Below are 20,262 nucleotides of genomic sequence, written 5' to 3'. Positions count from 1 at the left end.
CTTTTATACCCCTCAAAAACTTTTACCCCAGTACTTTTCCATTCCTCAGTGGTACCAGCCTGTACCTTCTTGTCAATCGCGACCTTCGGCCCAAACACCTAAGTTAGAAACAGAGACAACAGGTCCGTAAAGAAGAAAACATTCTTCACCGGTATCTAATCCCAAGGATGTGCATCAGTTCTCAAAACATTCCCACAATCTGAGCTGACACCATTTTGTCTTACAACCACCATTTTGTGTTACACACTATTGCACATTCAAAGGAGGAATTAGAAATTACTTATGGCTAATTTAACTCTTTTGAAGTGACAGGAAACTGGAAGCTTACGGTCACCCAAACTGAGGTCCTCTGCAAAATTGTCCCTCAATCTGTGTTTGGTTTCTCCAGTTCCTAAAATTCCAATTCAAACTCCTCCCATACCTGACACCATTAAACGCTAAGGGCAACATTTGTTGGTGACAGAAAAAGAATAAAAAGTATTTGGGTGATTTCCTCAAAAATCCAACCGTTCACGATTTAGACCCAGGGAACAGGCATTTTCTATTTGCCCTCACTCAAAAAGATGGACACAGTTCCACACTACCTAACTCAAAAAATCACTGTTCTTCACAGAGCCAGCTTTATCATAGAGGCATACAGCAAGGAAACAGGCCTTTGAGCCCAGCTGGTCCATGCCGACCAAGGTGCCCCATCCGAGCTTGTCCCATTTGCCAGCATTTGGCCCATGATCTTCTAAACCTTTCCAATCCATGTACCCATCCAACTGTCTTTTAAAGGCTGTTATTGTACCTGCCTCAACCACTTCCCCTGGCAGCTCATTCCATGCACATACCACCCTCTGTGTAAACAAAAAAGTTGCCCCTCAGGTTCCTATTAAATCTTTCCCCTCTCACCATAAATCTATACCCTCTAGTTCTGGATTCCCCAACCCTGGGAAAAAGACTGAGTGGTTTCACCCTCTCTATGCCCCTCATGATTTTATACACCTCTATAAAATCATCTCTCAGTCTCCTACACTCTAAGGAATGAAGTCCTAGCCTGTCCAACCTCTCCCTATAACTCAGACCCTCAAGTCCCAGCTGGGAATTCGGTCTGGGAGGTAGGTCAGGGCCCAGATGATGTTCATTGTGACATTGAATGGGCTTCTGGTCTTCCCTATTTCTTCGGACGAGTCACCTTCATTGCCACACCGGTTCTGACGAATCAGGTCCAGTCAGGGACTGACTCCTGTCCTGGTGACATCAAAAGGAACCAATGACAGAGCAGACTGGACCCATGTCAAAAAGTGGCCCAGGTCCCGCCCACTTGGACTCCCACATGATCAAACAGCCATTTTTTTATGTGAACATATAAAAAGTTTATTCAGTAAAAGCACGACAAAATGACATCCAGTGACAAAACTACAGCAACTGACACAAGAAAGAAAAAAACTATGCAGACAGATTCTAACTACACAACTACAGCAGATAATGCTAACCGAACCCACTGCAAAACGCACTACTTCAGATAAGAATCGCATTCACACTGTCCACGACACCCGCGATCCCCGGAGGGTCCCACTGATTGCGGAATTCCTCCAGGGTGCCTGTGGATACCGCATGCTCCCTCTCCAAGGACACCCGGGTGCGGACGTAAGCCTGGAAGATCAAATGGTCATTGAGTCACAGAGATACAGCAGGGAATCAGGTCATTCAGCCCAGCAAGGCTGTGCCGACCAACGGCCTCACATTTACACTAATCCTACATTAAACCCATATTTTATTCTCCCCACATTCTCATCAACTCACGCACCCCCCCCAACCCAGATTCTCCCACTGATCTGCACAACTGTAGTGACTTACAGCAGCCAATTAACCCACCGATCCGCATGTCTTTGGAGAGTGGGAGGAAACCCAATCAGTCACAGGGAGGACGTGCCAACTCCACACAGACAGCACCCGAGGTCAGGATTGAACCCAGGTCTCTGGCTCTGGACAATAGTATATCAATCTGGTATTGGTATTGGTTTATTATTGTCACTTGTACTGAGGTACAGTGAAAAACTTGTCTTGCATACTGATCCTACAGATCAATTCATTACACAGTGCATTGAGGTAGTACAGGTAAAAACAATAACAGTACAGAGTAAAGTGTCACAGCTACAGAGAAAGTGCAGTGCAATAAAAGGTAGATTGTGAGGTCAGAGTCCATCTCATCGTATACGGGAACCGTTCAATAGTCTTATCACAGTGGGATAGAAGCTGTCCTTGAACCTGGTGGTACGTGCCCTCAGGCTCCTGTATCTTCTGCCCAATGGGAGAGGAGAGAAGAGAGAATGACCCGGGTGCCTGGGGTCTTTGATTATGCTGGCTGCTTCACCAAGGCAGCGAAAGGCTCCATCACGTTCCTACTCCTGTTTCTTACATCCTCATACAATTGGAAAGAGGGACTGAGTATATTAGAGACACAAGAGACCTCAGATGATTCAATCTGGAGCATAAAACAAAATACTGGAGGAACAGTGGGTCAGGCAGCATCTGTGGGACGAAATGAACAGTCAAAGTTTTGCGTCGAGACCCTTCATCTGGACTGCTATTATATGCCTGCGCTGGTGACACAAATAAAGGTGGGAAAGTTACACACTTTGAGGAAGATTAAAATGTCTGCTAAAGGAGATAGACAAGTGAGTGGGCAAAAAGATGGCATGGGTAAAACAATCAGAATCAGGTTTATTATCACTGTATATTCATGAAATCTGTTGTTTTGTGGCAGCAGTACAGTGCAAGACATAAAAATTACTATTAGTTACCAAAATATAATAACTATTAGTTACCAAAAAATAAATAAAACAGTGCAAAAGAGGAATAATGAGGTAGTGTTCATGGGTTCACGGACCGTTCAGAAATCTGATGGCAGAAGGGAAGAAGCTGTTCACAAAACATTCAGGCTCCTGTACCTCCTCCCTGATGGTAGTAATGAGAAGAGGGCGTGTCCTGGATGGTGAGGGTCCTTAGTGATGAACACCGCCTTCTTGAGGCACCGCCTCTTGAAGATGTCCTCGATGGCGGGGAGGGTTGTGCCCGTGATGGAGCTGGCTGAGTCTACAACCCTCTGCAGCCTTTTTCAATCCTGTGCATTGGAGCTTCCATACCAGGTGGTGATGCAACCAGTCAGAATGCTCTCCACTGTACAGCTGTAGAAATTTGCAAGAGCCTTGGTGACATCCCAAATCTCCTCAAACTCCTAATGAAGTAGAGCCACTGGCGTGCCTTCTTCGTGATTGCATCAATGTGTTGGGCCCAGGATAGATCCTCCGAGATGTTAATGCCCAGGAACTTGAAGCTGCTCCCCCTTCCCACCACTGACCCCTCAATGAGGACTAGTGTGTGTTCTCCCAACTTCCCCCTCCTGAAGTCCACAATCAATTTCTCGATCTTGCTGACGCTGAGGGCGAGGTTGTTGTAGCGACACCACTCAACCAGCCCATCCACCTCACTCTTGTAAACCTCCTCGTTGCCATCTGAGATTCTGCCATCAACGGTGGTGTCATCGGCGAATTTATAGATGGTGTTTGAGCTGTGCTACAGTTACAGAGAAGCTGCAGTGCAGGCAGACAATAAGGTGTAAGGTCATAACGAGGTAGATCGTGAGGTCAAGAGTCCATCTTATCATACGGACCATTCAGTAGTCTTATAACAGTGGGATAGAAGCTGTCCTTGAGCCTGGTGGTATGCGCTTTCAGGCTTTTGTATCTTCTACCTGATGGAAGAGAGAATGACCCGGGTAGGTGGGGCCTTTGATTATGCTGGCTGCTTCGCCAAGGCAGCGAGAGGTAAAGACAAGGTCCATGGAGGGGAGGCTGGTTTCTGTGATGCGCTGGGCTGTGTCCACAGCTCTCTGCAGTTTCTTGCAGTCCTGGGCAGAGCAGTTGCCGTACCGAACCATGATGCATCCAGATAGGATGCTTTCTATGGTGCATTGATAAAAGTTGGTGAGTGTCAAAGGGGACATACTGAATTTCTTTAGCCTCCTGAGGAAGCAGAGGCGCTGGTGAGCTTCCTTGGCCGTGGCGTCTACGTGGTTGGACCAGGACAGGCTATTGGTGATGTTCACTCCTGGGAAAGTGAACCCCCTCGACCTCAGCACCATTGATATAGATAGGTGCATGTGCACCGCCCCCTCTCCTGAACTGGAACTGAAAGGACATCACAACAAGCAAAAATGTGTGGGTTCATTGGCCACCATAAATTGCGTAAGTGAGTGGTAGAATCTGGGCAGGGAGTTGATGGGAATGCAGAGAGAACAAAGTGGGTTTGGGTCAGATCGGTGTAAGTGGGTGGATACCTCAGTCAGGCCCAGAAGCAGACTGACGAGGAGGTCCCCCAACTGGTGGGCAAATCACCGGAGAAGATTCTTAGAGACAGGATTTATGGGCATTTGGAGAAGCATAGGCTGAGAAGCATAGGGACAGTCAGCATGGCTTTGTGAGGGGCAGGTCGTGCCTCACCAGCCTGATTGGATTCTCTGAGGATGTGACAAAGCACATTGATGAAGGTAGAGCAGTGGACGTGGTGTACATGGATTTTAGTAAGGCATTTTATGAGGTTCCTCATGGAAGGCTCATTCAGAAAGTCAGGAGGCACGGGATCCAGGGAAACTTGGCTGTGTGGATTCAGAATTGGCTCGCCCATAAAAGGGTGGTGGTAGATGGAGCGTATTCTGCCTGGAGGTCGGTGACCAGTGGTGTTCCGCAGGGATCTGTTCTGGGACCCCTGCTCTTTGTGATTTTTACAAATGACTTGGATGAGGATGTGGAAGGGTGGGTTAGTAAGTTTGCTGATGATACAAAAGTTGGTGGTGTGGATAGTTTAGAACATTGCTTGTAGATTACAACAGGATATTGATAGAATGCAGACCTGGGCTGAGAAGTGGCAGATGAAGAGACACACTTTGGGAGATTGAATTTAAATGCAGAATACAAGGTTAATGGCAGGACTCTTAGCAGTGTGGAGGAACAGACGGATCTTGGGGTCCACATCCATATATCCCTCAAGGTTGCCGCGCAGGTCGATAGGGTTGTTAAGAAGGCGTGTGATGTGTTGGCCTTCATTGGTCGGGGTATTGAGTTCAAGAGCCGCGAGGTAATGTTGCAGCTCTATAGAACTCTGGTTGGACCACACGTGGAGTATTGTGTTCAGTTCTGGTCGCCTCATTATAGGAAAGATGTGGAAGCTTTAGAGAGGGTGCAGAGGAGATTTACCAGGATGCTGCCTGGATTGGAGAGCGTGTCTTGAGAGGTTGAGCGAGCTGGGGCTTTTCTCTTTGGAGAGGAGGAGGATGAGAGGTGACTTGATAGAGGTGTACAAGATGATAAGAGGCGTAGATCGAGTGGACAGTCAGAGACTTTTTCCCAGGGCAACAATGGCTAACACAAGGGGATATAACTTTAAAATGATTGGAGCAAGATATAAGGGGGATGTCAGGGGTAAGTTTTCTACACAGAGAGCGGTGGGTGCATGGAACGCACTGCTGGCAGAGGTTGTGGGGGCAGATACATTAGGGACATTTAAGAGACTCTTAGATAGACACATGAATGATAGAGAAATGGGGGTCTATGTTGGAGGAAGGGTTAGATAGATCTTAGATCAGGATAAAATGTCAGCACAACATAATGTTCTATGACTCGTCCCCCTCATTGTCTCCCCCAGCCGTATTGTGTGCCCAAAGACCAGGAGAAGGCCTCAGTTCTTTAACTCCATCCCCTTTCCCCTGTGCACAGGGCACATCGTTTGCTGAAAGCAGCAGCACAGGTGGACAGGGTGGTGAAGAATGCGTTTGGCACGCTGGCCTTCGTCAGTCAGGGCACTGAGTACAGTAGATGTGGGGACGTTATGTTGCAGTCATACAAGGTGTTGCTGAGGCCACACCTGGAGCGCTGTGTACAGTTTTGGAACCCCTGTTATAGGAAAGATGTGACTGAGCTGGAAAGACTGCGAAGAAGATTTACGAGGATGTTGCCAGAACTTGAGGGACTGAGTTATAGGGAGAGATTGGCCAGGCTGGCACTTAATTCCTTGGAGCGTAGGAGTGAACTTACAGAGGTGTGTAAAAACATGAGGGGCATAGACAGGGTGAAGGCACACAGTCTGTTTCCCAGGGAAAGGGAACCAAACGCTCGAGGACACAGGTTTTAAGGTGAGAAGGGGAAGATTTAAAAGGGACCTGAGGGGACGGGGCAACTTTTTTTCACGCAGAGGGTGATGCATACATGGAACGAGCTGCCAGAGGAAGTGGTTTTGAGTCAGGTAAAATCACAACATTTAAAAGACATTTGGACCAGGTACATGGATAGGAACGGTTTAGAGGGATGTGGTCCAAAAGTGGGCAAATGGGACCAACTTAGGTCGGCATGGATACGTTGGGCCAAAGGGCCTGTTTCCATGCTGTATTACTCTATGACTCTTAAGTGCAATCAGAACTCGAGGAGCAGCCCTTTCAAACACTCAAACAGGGGCTGCAACCTCTCACAGGTGCCTGGAACACAAACTCCTCCAGGCCCCAGAAGTGGCAGGGAGCTAGGGGTTCATGAACCAGATTAAAACTCGGGAAGTTACGCTGCAGCTTTACAAAACTCCAGTTAGGCCGCGTCCGGAGTATTGCATTCGATTCCGGTCACACCGTTACAGGAAAGCTGTGGAGGCTTTGGGGAGGGTGCAGAAGAGGCTCACCGGGATGCTGCCTGGATTAGAGGGTGTGCGCTACGAGGAGAGGTTAGACAAACTCTCTGGAGTGGCGGAGACTAAGGAGAGACCTGATAGAAGATTACAAGAAGCATAGATTGAGTAGACAGGCGTTATCTTTTCTCCCCAGGGCCGTAATATCTAATACGAGAGGGCATGCATTTGAGGTGAGGGGGATAAGTTCAAAGAAGATATGCGGGGCCAAAGTTTTTTTTAAATACACAGAGAGTGGTGGGTCTCTGGAATGCGCCGCCAGGGGTGGGAATGGAGGCAAATATGACAGGGGTGTTTAAGAGGCTCTTAGATAAGCATATGGATGTGCAGAGAATGGAGGGGTGTGGACATTGTGTAGGCAGGAGGGATTAATTTAGTTAGGCTTTTAATTCCTAGTTTAATTAGTTTGACACAACATCGTGGGCTGCAGGACCTGTTCCTGTGCTGTGCTGTTCTATGTTCCAGAAACCTGTTATACTGGTCTGCTCTGTGCAACACGCTGCTCAGGTCCCTGATGTTGCAGCCTACCGTGAGCTTCGCTGCAGGACCTCCTGACCGTTCAATGGGGCGTGGCTCAGCTGCTCTGTGATGCAGTCGACTGACACGTCACTCATTTTCGGTGACATCACTGGGAGGCAAGTTTCAGTCCTTGGCTGGGCAGTGGGAGTGACTTCAGTCTGAGTAAACAGTGGTACAGTAGTTCCGCGCTCGGTGGGCCCCTCAGGGGATCGCGTGTGTCCTGGACGACACCAATGTGACTTTGATATAAAGTATTGAGTGTTGCGGTGGGGGTTGTAAGTGTTGCGAGCGTATTAGTTTTGCCTAGTTTCTTTCTGTATTGGATGTGCTGTATTTGATGTTGGGTGTTTTTTGCAGTGCTTTTAGTGAATAAACGTTTTGTAAAAAAAAATAGTGGTACAGTGGCGCAGCCAGTAGAGCCCCTGCTCCTCAGCGGTCTGCGTGGAGCCTGCACATTCTCCCCGCGAGTGCCTGGGTGCTCCAATTCACCCCAGCTCCAGAAAACCTGCTGGTCAGTCGGTCAATTGGCCGCTGTAATTTGCCCCTTGTGTGCAGGTGAATGGTAGAATCTGAGGCGAGTCGATGAAAATGTGGGTAAGGATGAAATAAATGGGATCAGGATAGGATTAGACTGAAGATACAAAACACCCATGAACACTGCCTCGTTATTCCTCTTTTGCACTATTTATTTAGTTTTGCAACAAAGTAATTTTGCACTGTACTGCTGCCACAAAACAACTAATTTCACGACATACGTCAGTGATAATAAACCTGATCCTGATTTTCATATCTGAGAGGGAAGCTGGGATGAAAACAGAAAATACCTGGGAATTCTCAGTGGGTGAAAAGAGAAACAGGGTTAAAAAAACCTCTCAGGTCATAACCCTTTCATCAGAACCAATTAAAGACCTAACGTCATATCTCCATCATCTGTAGTTTCTTATTCCCTTGCACTTAAAGGAAAGTTGACCGACCTGTGTGACGTTAATAAAGGACACCCATTTCCCCAAGAAACCAACTCGGACCCACAATGGGGTAATACAGGACCTATCTAAACTTCAAAACTTTAGTTTCTAAATTTTATTTATACAGCACGGTAACAGGTCCTTCCGGCCCAACGAGCCTGCGCCACCCAATTGTGCCCGTTAACCTACTGGGTTCAATTCCCGCTGCTGCCTGTAAGGAGTTTGTACATTCTCCCTGTGTCTGCGTGGGTCTCCTCCGGGTGCTCCGGTTTCCTCCCACGTTCCAAAGACGTACGGGTTGGGAATTTGTGGGCGTGCTACGTTGGCGCCGGAAGCGCGGCGACACTTGCGGGCTGCCCCCCCAGCACACTCTACGCAAAAGATGCATTTCACTGTGTGTTTCCATGTACATAATAAATAAATATATCTACTAACCCGTACGTCTTTGGGATGTGGGAGGAAGCCGGAGCACCCGGAGGAAACCCACGCAGACACGGGGAGAACGTACAAACTCCTCACAGACAGTGGGTGGAATTGAACCCGGGTCGCTGGCGCTGTAGTAGCGTTACGCTGCTGTGCTGCCCTTAATATAATCTCTAAATATAATACAATATAACAAACAAAAGCTGTGAGATGAGAGCAGTTAGAGAGAGACAACACAAACAAAGTAATGTAAAAGTTAAAAAAAATCAGAGGCAGAGGAAATGAGAAGCAGATGAAGCCACGTCAGTGGAGAGGACTAAGCCAATATTACAGATGGGATTAGTTTCCCTGCAGCAGCCATCAGCAACCTTCACCCTCCCCTCCCACCCCCCACCTTGCTCCAACTGCCTTTCCTTTTTTATCTCTCTTTGCCTCCATGTATCATCCGCCTGCCACTGTCTCCCAACTCCAAGCCTCCTCCCCTCCCCTCCCCTACCTAGCGCAGCCTGTCTGTCACCTTTCACCATGCCTCAGTCCACCAGTCACCTCAGGCTCCTGTCTTACCACTTCCCTCTCCATACCGGCCAACTCCCCTCTCCTCTTCTCAGTCTTGATGCAGGGTGTCGACCCGGAACGTCGACGATTCCCTCCCCCCCCCCCCACCCCACCCCACCCCACCCCCCCACGGATGCTGCTCGAGTCCGTCCAGCAGATGGTTTGTTGTTGCAGATGGATGACTCACGGCAGAAGCAGCCCAAACTTGCATCGAGAAATGAAGGGCTGGAAACACTCAGTCGGCCAGGCAGTGTCTGTGAAAAGAGAAGAGGTTAATGTTTCAGGTCCAGAACCTTTCATCAGAGTTGTGAAAGAGAGAAAACAAATTAGTTTTTGGCAGTAGGAAAGGTGGTGGTGGGGTAGGAGGGGAGCAAAGGAAATATTTCTGCCCGGGTGAGACCAGATGACTTACTTTGTCAGTTCAGCAGCACTTAAAATCAGATTAAGCTCCTTTATCTGTGTAATGCTTTGCTTATGGCAAGGCTGTGGGACATGTCCAGCAGGCCAGCCTCTGTAACAAAAAAAAAAGAACCAACGTGATGAAAGACAGAAATGGTCAGTCCTCATGCAGACAGAAAGAAAGAGCGAGTTACCTAAAGTTGGAGAATTCAGCGTTGAGACCTGAAGGTTGCAACGTGCCCAGAGGGAAGAGGAGGTTCTGTTCCTCAAGATGGTGCTGGGCTCTTGTCGTAACAGTGCAGGAGGCCACAGACAGATAGGGTCATAGCGGGAGTGGGATCCTGATGAAGGGTCTTGACCTGAAACGTCGACCGTTTATTTCCCTCTGTGGATGCTGCCTGACTTGCCGAGTTCCTCCTGCACTTCTTGTTGGTGCGTTGGTGAATTAAAGTGGCAGACAGCCGAAAGCTCAGGGTCACTCCTGCAGACTAAATGCAGGTGCTCTGCATAACAATCTCCCGTCTGTGTTCGGTTTCTCCATTGTTGATCGCTGCTTCACCTGGAAAGACCGATCGGGTCTCTGGACGGTGGGGGGGGGGGCGTGGGGAGAGGAGGGAATTGGAGGAAGGGCAGCTGTTGTGGCTCCAGCAGTTGCATGGAAAGTGCCATGAAACAGAGAGTGGTGGGTGGGAATGGAAGAGCAGGCCAGGGAATTGTGAAGGGAACCATCCCTTCAAAATGCTGAAGGAGGAGGGGGAATATGTGCTGGTGAAAGTTTGTTGGAGCTGGCAGAAGTTGTAAAGGATGATCCGTAGAATGTGAAGGCTGGTGCGTAGAATGTAAGGACCTGGGGAATGCTGTTCTTGCTCTGTCCAGGACAGAGTGGAGAGCAGTGATTCGGTCAAGAATCTTTGTCCACCTTAGTGGAGAGTAAACCATGGATAAGAAAGACTATCTGCAGTTTCTTGTATCTCTAAAAAAGAATGAAGTCTATTGCAAAACTGTAATGGAGTCCAAGAAAATCTCAGACACATTCTTTAGAAAGCATCCTAAGAAAGCATCATCGTAGAAAACATCCTGCCTCATAGAAAGCATCCTACTTGGATGCATCACGGCTCGGTACGGCAACTGCTGTGCCCGAGATGACAAGAAACTGCAGAGAATTGTAGACACAGCTCAGCATATTACAGAAACCAGCCTCCCCTCCATGGACTCTGTTGACACTACATGCTGCCTCGGTAAAGCAGCCAACATAATCAGAGACCCCACCCACCCTGGACATTCTCTCTTCTCCCCTCTCCCACTGGGCATAAGATACAAAAGCCTGAAAGCACGTACCACCAGACTCAAGGACAGCTTCTATCCCACTGTTATAAGGCTATTAAACTGACCTTTTGTACGACAAGATTTACTCTTGACCCCACAACCTACCTCGACATGGGCTTGCACCTAAGATAAGAGCTTTATTAGTCACATGTACATCGAAACACACAGTGAAGTACATCTTTTGCGTAGTGATTTTGGGGGGGGGCAGCCCACAAGTGTCGCCACACTTCCGGCGCCAACACAGCACTCCCACAACTTCCTAACCCGTACGTCTTTGGAATGTGGGAGGAAACTAGAGCAGCCGGAGGAAACCCACCCAGACACACGGGGAGACAACGTACAAACTCCTTACGGACAGCGGCCGGATTTGAACCGCTGTAAAGCATTCTGCTAACCACTATGCTACCGTGCCTGCACTGCACTTTCTCTGCAACTGTAACACTTTTATTCTGCATTCTGTTATTATTTTCCCTTGTATTACCTGAATGAACTGATGTGATGAAATGATCTGCATGGATGGCACGCAAAGTGTTTCACTGCACCTCGGTACAGGTGACAATAGGAAACCAATTACCAGTTGTAAGAGGTGGGTGCATCGCGCAACACACAACCCGCAACAGTGCTGAGACCGTCCTGATGGTGGCCCTGATTACCCAGAACCGCCCTGTCCTGGAAGGCGCCCCATCTCCGCAGCAGGAGCGGAGAGGGGCGCATGCGCCGAAACCAGATGCCGGAAGTGACTTCACAGGCATGCGCAGTGCGCGCCTCCGGCAGAGGCGCTTCCCGAAGGTCGGCGGCAGGTAGGGGACGCAGCTCCGGGCAGCGGTTTCAGTCGGCGCCGAGGCCGGGCCCCTGCTCCGGCCCCGGGAGGACCGATCCGAGGTCCGGGCACACGGCGGGCGGGGGGGCGGGGTCAGCGGCGACCCTCCGCCCCCCGCCGCTCCCGTCACCCCGGGCATTTCCCTGCTTTGTCTGGTCGGCCCGCCCCGTGATGCACTGCGGGTCCCCGGGGCCGCGCATGCGCACCTCCCCGAGCGTGTCCCCCATAGAGTGGTTCCCGGGGCGCCGGGGATTGTGGGTAATAAAGCCGCCATTGATTGCCGTCGTCCCGCCGACCGAGTCTGGGAACGCAGACAGGCTGAGAGGGGCCGGTGGGTTCCGCAGACCTGGCCCACGCCCAGATGTGGGCAGGTAATGGCTGTGGTAGGGACTAATACCGAAAATAAAATATAAAAGCAGAAAACGCTGGAAACACTCGGGAGGTCGGGCAGCGTCTGTGGCAAGAGAAACAGTTATGACTAATGGTCCCAGAATTAAGATGTGAACTGTTTCCAGCATTTTCTGGTTCTAATTTGATTTCTAACATCTGCAGTTTTTTTTTGATTTCCAAAAATAAGAAGCTGAGTTTAACTCTGAAAGAATAAACACTTCAGATTCTTTGATCCAATGAACCGAGTTGCTATGTACATCAACTACCACCATGTAAGCAAGCTTTTCCTCCTGTCATTTTGCCCATCATCTTCGTTCTACATCTCTTTCTTGTGCACTCAGCCAAAGGGAACCATTTTCTTCATTTAAATAGCTAATGATTATTAATACCTCTATCGGATTTCCTTTCAACTTAAGAACATAGAACAGGACAGCACAGTACAGGCCCTTCAGACAACAATGTTGTGCCGACATTTTATCCTGCTCTAAGATCTATCTAACCCTTCCCTCCCACATCGCCCCCCTATTTTTCTATCATCATGTGTCTAAGAGTCTCTTAAACGTCCCTACTGTATCTGCCCCCACAACCTCTGCCAGCAGTGTGTTCCACGCAACCACCACTCTCTGTGTTTAAAAAAAACCTACCCCTGACATCCCCTTTATACTTACGAGATGAACTACCCAGCTTTTCCTGTCTAATGGAAATCCCTCATCCCATGAATTATTCTGGGATAACTTCCCAGCTCATCTTCAAAATATGCTAGGGGCCTATCAGTCCACCTATCACTTTAAAGATTCCTGTGAAGGATGTCACCCAACACTGCAGTGAACTCTCAGGCTTCCGTCGGGGCTTGTTCATTGTGCTCACATGTCTGCAGCCGGACAAGCTTCTGACAGAGGGTACAGCACAACCATCTAACGCACGGCTCACCATCAAGACTAAAGTTACTTTTTCCAAATTGCTGTCCTATACTGTGAAAGTAACTGGAAATGTGAGGGTTAATAATGTACAGCGGTTATTGCTTCAACCATGGTGTGACTATAGTTATGACTGCAAAATGTGCAGGTGCTTGGGTGAAACAAAGGAGTGCTTCAGGCATATCCTGTTTTGCTAAAGTTTGCTGACTAAAGCCGGCTCGAACCAGCTGAGCAGTTGTATTGCCGTTAACCACCTGGAACAAAGGATGCGAGAGCTAAAGTAAGCAACTGCCCAAGTATATGCATCTCCGCACGTCTCTCGCTGCTGTGCACGTCCAAAAGCTGCTGATGTTCTGATCCCGGTGGGTTGAGTGGCTCTGGCCGATCTTGGTTTGAACTTCCTTTCGTTGCTGAGACACTGCCAAATAATTTTAAAACGAGGAGAGGGAAAGTAAATCAGGTTGCGAAATTTGGAAAATTGCAAGTCCGGCCCCAGAATAAAGTGAAGTTGAAACTAACGCTTCGTCCTACATCCCAACTGGATCACTGATGTCCTTCAGGGAAGGGAGATGCGGGCTGGCCCACACTGGACTCTTGTAAAAGTAACTGGATATGTAAGGGTTAATAATGTACGGCTGTTATTGCTTCAACCAGGGCATGACTATAGTTATGACTGCAAGATGTGCAGGTGCTTGGGAGTGTTTAGGGCAGATCTTGTTTTGCTAAAAGTTTGCTGTAAGCAACTGCCCAAGTATGTGCAGCTCCACACGTAGGCATCTTTAAATTAAGTATAAAAGGAGGGACACAAACCTGTAAATATCTGAGTGGGGATCAGTACAGAGCTCAGGTTACACTGTTTACTCTTTCAATGTATCCCTCACTCCTGCTAGCGTTAAATAATAAAGCATTAGTTGTACGCTCCTTGGTTCTGCTGTTGTCTGCTTTATTACAGCGCGGGTTGACTTTCACAATACCTATTAATCATTTCTTAAACCTTGTTTTACAGGGTCTCGTAAGCAGTGGATTTGTGTATGGGAATCTTAAACCCGACACATCACATCAGACCTCGTGCAGAGCGCGCAGCAGGTAAAGCCCTGTGTTGTGTGTGGGAGATGTTTTGAGGAATAAACTGGAGAGGAACCACGCAAAGTGTAATTTTCTTCAGATCTCTGGAGGAGCAGGAAAGTTGTACATCAGTCTGGCGTGTCGGTGCTTGGGGGGGTGAAAATAATTCCCCATTCCAACTGGAATTTGGTGTATCATTGGTAATTGGTTTATTATTGTCACATGTACCGAGAAACAGTGAAAAGCTTCGTGATGGGGAGTGACTTTACCTGTTTTGTGACTGGAAAGATATTCACTGATTTATCCTCCTGTTGACAATGGCATTGTCCTTGCATCAATAACTCGGGCACTGAGAACACACCAGCACATCCTCGCTGGGGATAAGTTGTTCACCTGTTCCCAGTGTGAGGACGATTTGCTGTGTCTTCCAACCTGATGAGACACAAGCAAATTCACATTGTGGAGAGAACATTCATCTGTTCAGTGTGCGGGAAGGGATTCACTCAGTCATCCAGCCTGATGAAACACCAGCAGGATCACGCCGCGGAGATGCCGTTCACCTGCTCTGAGTGTGGGAGGGGATTCACTCGGTCATCCAGCCTGATGAGGCACCAGGAGGTTCACACTGGGGAGAGGCCGTTCACCTGCTCTGAGTGCGGGAGGGGATTCACTCGCTCGTCCAGCCTGATGAGACACCAGCAGGTTCACACTGGGGAGAGGCCGTTCACCTGCTTTGAATGCGGGAGGGGATTCACTCGCTCTTCTAGCCTGATGAGGCACCAGCAGGTTCACACTGAGGAGGGGCCGTTCATCTGCTCCGAGTGCGGGAAGGGATTCACTCGGTCAGCCAATCTGCTGACTCACCAGCGGGTGCACACTGGGGAGAAACTATTCGTCTGCACCGAGTGTGGGAAGGGATTTACGCAGTCATCCAACCTGCTGACGCATCAGCACATTCACACCGGGGAGAGGCCGTTCACCTGCTCCGAGTGCGGGAAGGGATTCACCCGGTCATCAGACCTGATAATACACCAGCGGATTCACACCGGGGAGAGGCCGTTCACCTGCAACGAGTGCGGGAAGGGGTTCACTCAGTCCTCCAACCTGCTGAGACACCAGCGAGTCCACACTGGGGAGAGGCCCTTCACCTGCACTGAGTGTGGGAGGGAATTCACTCGGTCGTCCCACCTGCTGAGACACCAGCGGGTCCACAGTGAAGAGAAAGTTTAATTATGGCGTATGTTGAGTATTTATCCGTTGCAGCAGCTGAGACGCCAGCAGGTTCACAAGTGACTGCAGATGTTGGGTTCTGCAGTTAACACCTGCTGCTCTTCCCACCCAGGACTGACCCCTGGGCATTGGACACAGTTGGGGCTTGTTCTGCTGACGTTGGTCACCCCTGTAACTGGAATGGACTTATATATTCTGGAGCTATGACAAATAAATCAGTTCTGTTTGAAGCACTGTGTCTCAAGCATTTAATTGATACAGAGAATAGTGTTACATACCAGCAACAACAGAAACACAATGAGCCATGTATAAATGTTAGAATCTATTTATTAATAACTACTTGTAATAATCAGAGAAATAAAAACGTTAGATATTAAACATTGACCCCAAAACTAAACTTGAAGTATGTGTGTGGCAAATTCCCAAACCCCAAGTCTAGGAATAGTTCTCAAAGTTCACTTCAGTAAGTCATAAGGTAGGACGACGAGCAAAGGCTTCTGAAAACCACACTAGATTGTACAGAGAATGCAGAGAGAATTTATGAAATCCACAAGTTCCACAATGGAACCCACACAACACCTCAATCTCCGATGATCTCCACTGCTTTGTTCCGAAGTATCTGCCACACCAAGGGCACTCGATTCATGGCCGCCCACAGAAATACCTGTTTTCCAGTACAGGTTAACGACAAAGTGGACTCCACTTGTTTGCTCCAAACATCCATACATGGATTGTTGTGACAGACACAGCTGTTGTTCTTCATCCATAGATACAGAGACTGGCAGTCAGTCTCTCTCTCTCTCTCAGTCTCTCTCTGTCTCTGTCTCTGTCTCTCTCTCTCTCTCTGTGTAACAGCCAGTACTCTCCAGTTATATTCTTGCCATCGTCAGATAACGCCACACACACACACACTACTGCACTACTGTCCAGGTGCCTTAAAGGGACATTCACCAAGTAGCAACCTGGCTCATAACAATAGTGATACGGAGAATGCACTGGCACAACAAAGGCCACTCAGCCTACTGATTGCTGCAAGATCTTCTGCTACAGACCATCTCCTCTCACCTTACCTTGCTAAAATCTCCCGGAATTTCTTTCATGCTTTTGTGTTGTACTTATCTCCCTGTAAATACATCCCCGCATTTGCCTCACCCACTCCCTGTGATGGGGGGTTCCACACTGTCCGCACTCTGTGGGTGAAGGGGTCTCCTGTGAATTCCCTGAGGGACTTACTGCAGACTGCAGGACAAGACTAGAACCGAATGCTTGCTGCCTTGCTTTTGGGAGAATTTACCGGCATTCTAAATCTTTATTCCCAACTCTTTTCAACGTTGAAGCCAGAACAGAGTATCCCACGAAGGGCTGGAGACGTACTGGCGGGTCGCTGCCACCACAGAACCCTGCTCTGGTCGGTGTGATGTCTGAGAGCAGAGTGAGGGCAATGTCAGGTGTCTGCTCAATAGAACAGGGTCAGAAACTGGCGGGGGGGGGGGCGGGGTGGTCAGTGCAGGGCAGGGGTTACGAGTTGGGGGCTGCAGTGGGAGGAAGGATCAGCCCAGGGAACATAACATATGGAATCACAGGAAAAGCTGGCCATGTGACACTCAAGCAGCTCAAAAAACTCTGGTTAGGCCACACTTAAGTACTGTGTCCAGTTCTGGTCACCTCATTATAAGAAGGATGTGGAAGCGTTGGAGAGGGTGCAGAGGAGATTTACCAGGATGCTGCCTGGTTTAGAGAGCATGGATTATGAGGAGAGACTAAGGGAGCTAGGGCTTTACTCTTTGGAGAGAAGGGCTATGAGAGGAGACATGATAGAGGTGTACAAAATATTAAGAGGAATAGATAGAGTAGAGAGCCAGCGCCTCTTTCCCAGGGCACCAGTGCTCAATACAAGACGGCATGGCTTTAAAGTAATGGGTGGGAAGTTCAAGGGAGATATCAGAGGAAGGTTTTTACCCAGAGAGTGGTTGAGGTATGCAATGTGCTGCCTGGGGTGGTGGTGGAGGCAGGTACATTGGTCAAATTCAAGGGATTGCTAGATAAGCATATGGAGGAATTTAAAATAGAGGGATATGTGGGAGGAAGGGGTTAGATGGTCTTAGGCGAGGTTTAAAGGTCGGCGCAACATTGTGGGCCAAAGGGCCTGTATTGTGCTGTACTCTCTCTGTTTGTCCACCAGTGAGGCCCTGGCTGATTCTTGCACCTGATTCCCCCCCCCCCCCCCCCCCATCTTCTCATTCACAATCTCCAAGCATACGTCGATTTCACCCTGGAATACACCCAGTGACTGAGCAATCACACCCTCTGGGGTAGAGAGTTATAAAGGTTTAAAGTAAATAAATCGCCTTAAACCTTAACAGCTGACCCCTTATCCTGAGAGCCTACCCCCTAGGGTTAGACTCTGGAACTCTTCGTCTGTGACCCTGATGAAGAGCCCCACTCGTCGCACTATCCATGCTCTTTCCCCATTTACCCTGTCAGTATTTCCTTTTAAACTTTCCCCCCCCCCCCCCCAATTCCATTCCATTGTGGAGGATCATTTTTCATCTCTTCCACCGTCCCTTCCGATAGGGCATCCCAGGTCACAGCTTGCCACTCACAAAGCATTTCTCCTCTGTTCGCCAGACTTTTCAACCTTTCATTTTAAATCTGCGACAGCCCTCCTGCCAATGGGAAGAGTTTCGTCCCAGTCACTGTGAAAACCCCGCGTCAATTCGAACTCTTCTATTAGATCCCACGCCCTCACCCCCCCCCCCCCAACCTTCCTCCAGGCTGTGAATGGACTTTTTTTTTGGATCCAAAGACCGAATGATATTCAGATCCAAATGTATCCAGTGACCCTGACTTTTTATTGGATTGGAGTTTTCTGCTTATGAATCCTATATCACCGACCTGTTGTAAAATTACTTCAAGACGGGGGGGGGGGGGGGGGGGGGGGGGAGTGAGAGAGCAAAGCAGCCAAATAAGCCTGAAAAAATGGATTGTGATATTTGGTAAATTGTGGGGTTGTCTCCAGAATAAAATGATCCTGAAAGCTGCCAGTTTGATTTACTAATTGGTTCACTAGTAGCTTGCCGCCTGATCGTGGCCGAAAGGGAGAGACAGGAGGAGGACTCCAGACATGGCACATTGTTATTTAATCGATAGCGATCGCAATGCCAGATCGATACTAATTGTAATTCCCAGTCAATGTGAGATGTTATTGCGCTACCGATATGTTATTGTAGTAAGGCCATATCAGTTTCAATTCCTTTCGGGTGTGGGTTAAGACCCGATAAATCCAGGGTGCTGTTGCATTGCCCTTTCCAGGAATGTTGTTAAAATTCTTGTAATGCTCATTACTGTCAATGTTGTTGCAAATGTGACCCGTTGTTGTAATGCCCTCTCAATGCGAGTTATCGTAACATTGCAAATGCAAGTTTTTGTTGTAAAAGCAGCCGTTGCTGTAATGCAATACGTAGGACCGTCGTTGTTACGTTGCCCTAAAAGGCGAGTTATTGCTGCAGTTCTCGATAAATCGAGTTGTAATGCCCTGACAATCTGAGTTGTTGCTGTAACGACTGCCAATGCAAATGGCAAATATTGCCTCTAGTTTTTTTTCCAAAATCCAAGACTCCCAGTCACCTGCTACTGTAGGATCTCAAACTATCAGCACACGTTGTTGTTGTAATACCCCATCAATGCAAATGTTGTTATAAAGCCCCAACAACATGAGTTGTTGTTATAATGAATAAAGAAATTCGGTTTGTCCCCTTTGACTCTCACCAACTTTTACCGATGCACCATAGAAAGCACCCTATCTGGATGTATCACGGCTTGGTACGGCAACTGCTCTGCCCGGGACCGCAAGAAGCTGCAGAGAGTTGTGGACACAGCCCAGCGCATCACGGACACCAGCCTCCCCTCCTTGTCTTTACCTCTCGCTGCCTTGGTGAAGCAGCCGGCATAATCAAAGACCCCACCCACCCGGGTCATTCTCTCTTCTATCCTCTTCCATCAGATAGAAGATACAGGAGCCTGAGGGCATGTACCACCAGGCTCAAGGACAGCTACTACCCCACTGTGATAAGACTATTGAACGGTTCCCTTATAGGATGAGATGGATTCTGACCTCACGATCTACCTTGTTGTGACCTTGCACCTTATTGCACTGCACTTCCTCTGTAGCTGTGACACTTTACTCTGTACTGTTATTGTTTTTACCTGTACTACATCAATGCACTCTGTACTAACTCAATGTAACTGCACTGTGTAGTAAATTGACCTGCACGATCGGTTTGCAAGACAAGTTTTTCACTGTACCTCGGTACAAGTGACAATAATAAACCAATCCCAATACCAATAATGACCTGTCATTGGGAGTTGCAAAGTCCTTTAACGTGAGTAATTGTTGTTATTAGCATGTCAGTGTCAGTTGTTTTCTGTCATACAACACAGAAACAGGCTCTTCGACCCACTGGCGTCGGCCGTCAAGCACTCATTTTTGCACCACTTCCGTAGTAACGCATTTTATTCTTCTCGTCATCTATATATTAGGGGCAATTTACCATGGTCCATTAACTCACCAACCCTCGCGTCTTTTGGGATGTGGAAGGAAGCGGAGCGCCCGGAGGAAACCCACGGGGTCACCGGGGAGGAGGGGAACGGTGCAAACTCCACACAGACTGCACCCGAGGTCAGGACTGAACTCGGGTTGCTGGGGCTGCGAGGCAGCGGCTCCGCTGTGCCCGCCAGTCTTTGCACTGGTGCCCCCGTGAAGGCAACTCTTTGTGATTGTCGCGCCAATGTGAGTTGCCCGAAAGCCGCGTCATTGCCCGATTTTGCTGCCATGTTGCATCAAAGCAGGATGTTGTTGTCTTGCTCCGTTGGTACAGCAGTTACGTCTTCTCCACGCCAGTTGTTGTTGTTGTTGTTGTAAGGTCCTATCAAAGCAAGC

The 20,262-nt window shown here is 48.6% G+C and overlaps 1 pseudogene; it reads left to right on the top strand.

Annotated features, from left to right (window-relative positions):
* LOC127576398 (zinc finger protein 729-like) overlaps nt 1-20,262 on the top strand; it is a 135,718-nt pseudogene that overhangs the window by 47,392 nt on the left and 68,064 nt on the right.

The sequence above is a fragment of the Pristis pectinata genome, chromosome 12, assembly GCF_009764475.1.
Source record: "Pristis pectinata isolate sPriPec2 chromosome 12, sPriPec2.1.pri, whole genome shotgun sequence".
In the NCBI taxonomy this organism is placed as follows: Eukaryota; Metazoa; Chordata; class Chondrichthyes; order Rhinopristiformes; family Pristidae; genus Pristis; species Pristis pectinata.
The sequence above is the reverse complement of the archived record's forward strand: the minus strand, read 5'-3'. Positions and strand labels throughout refer to the sequence as shown.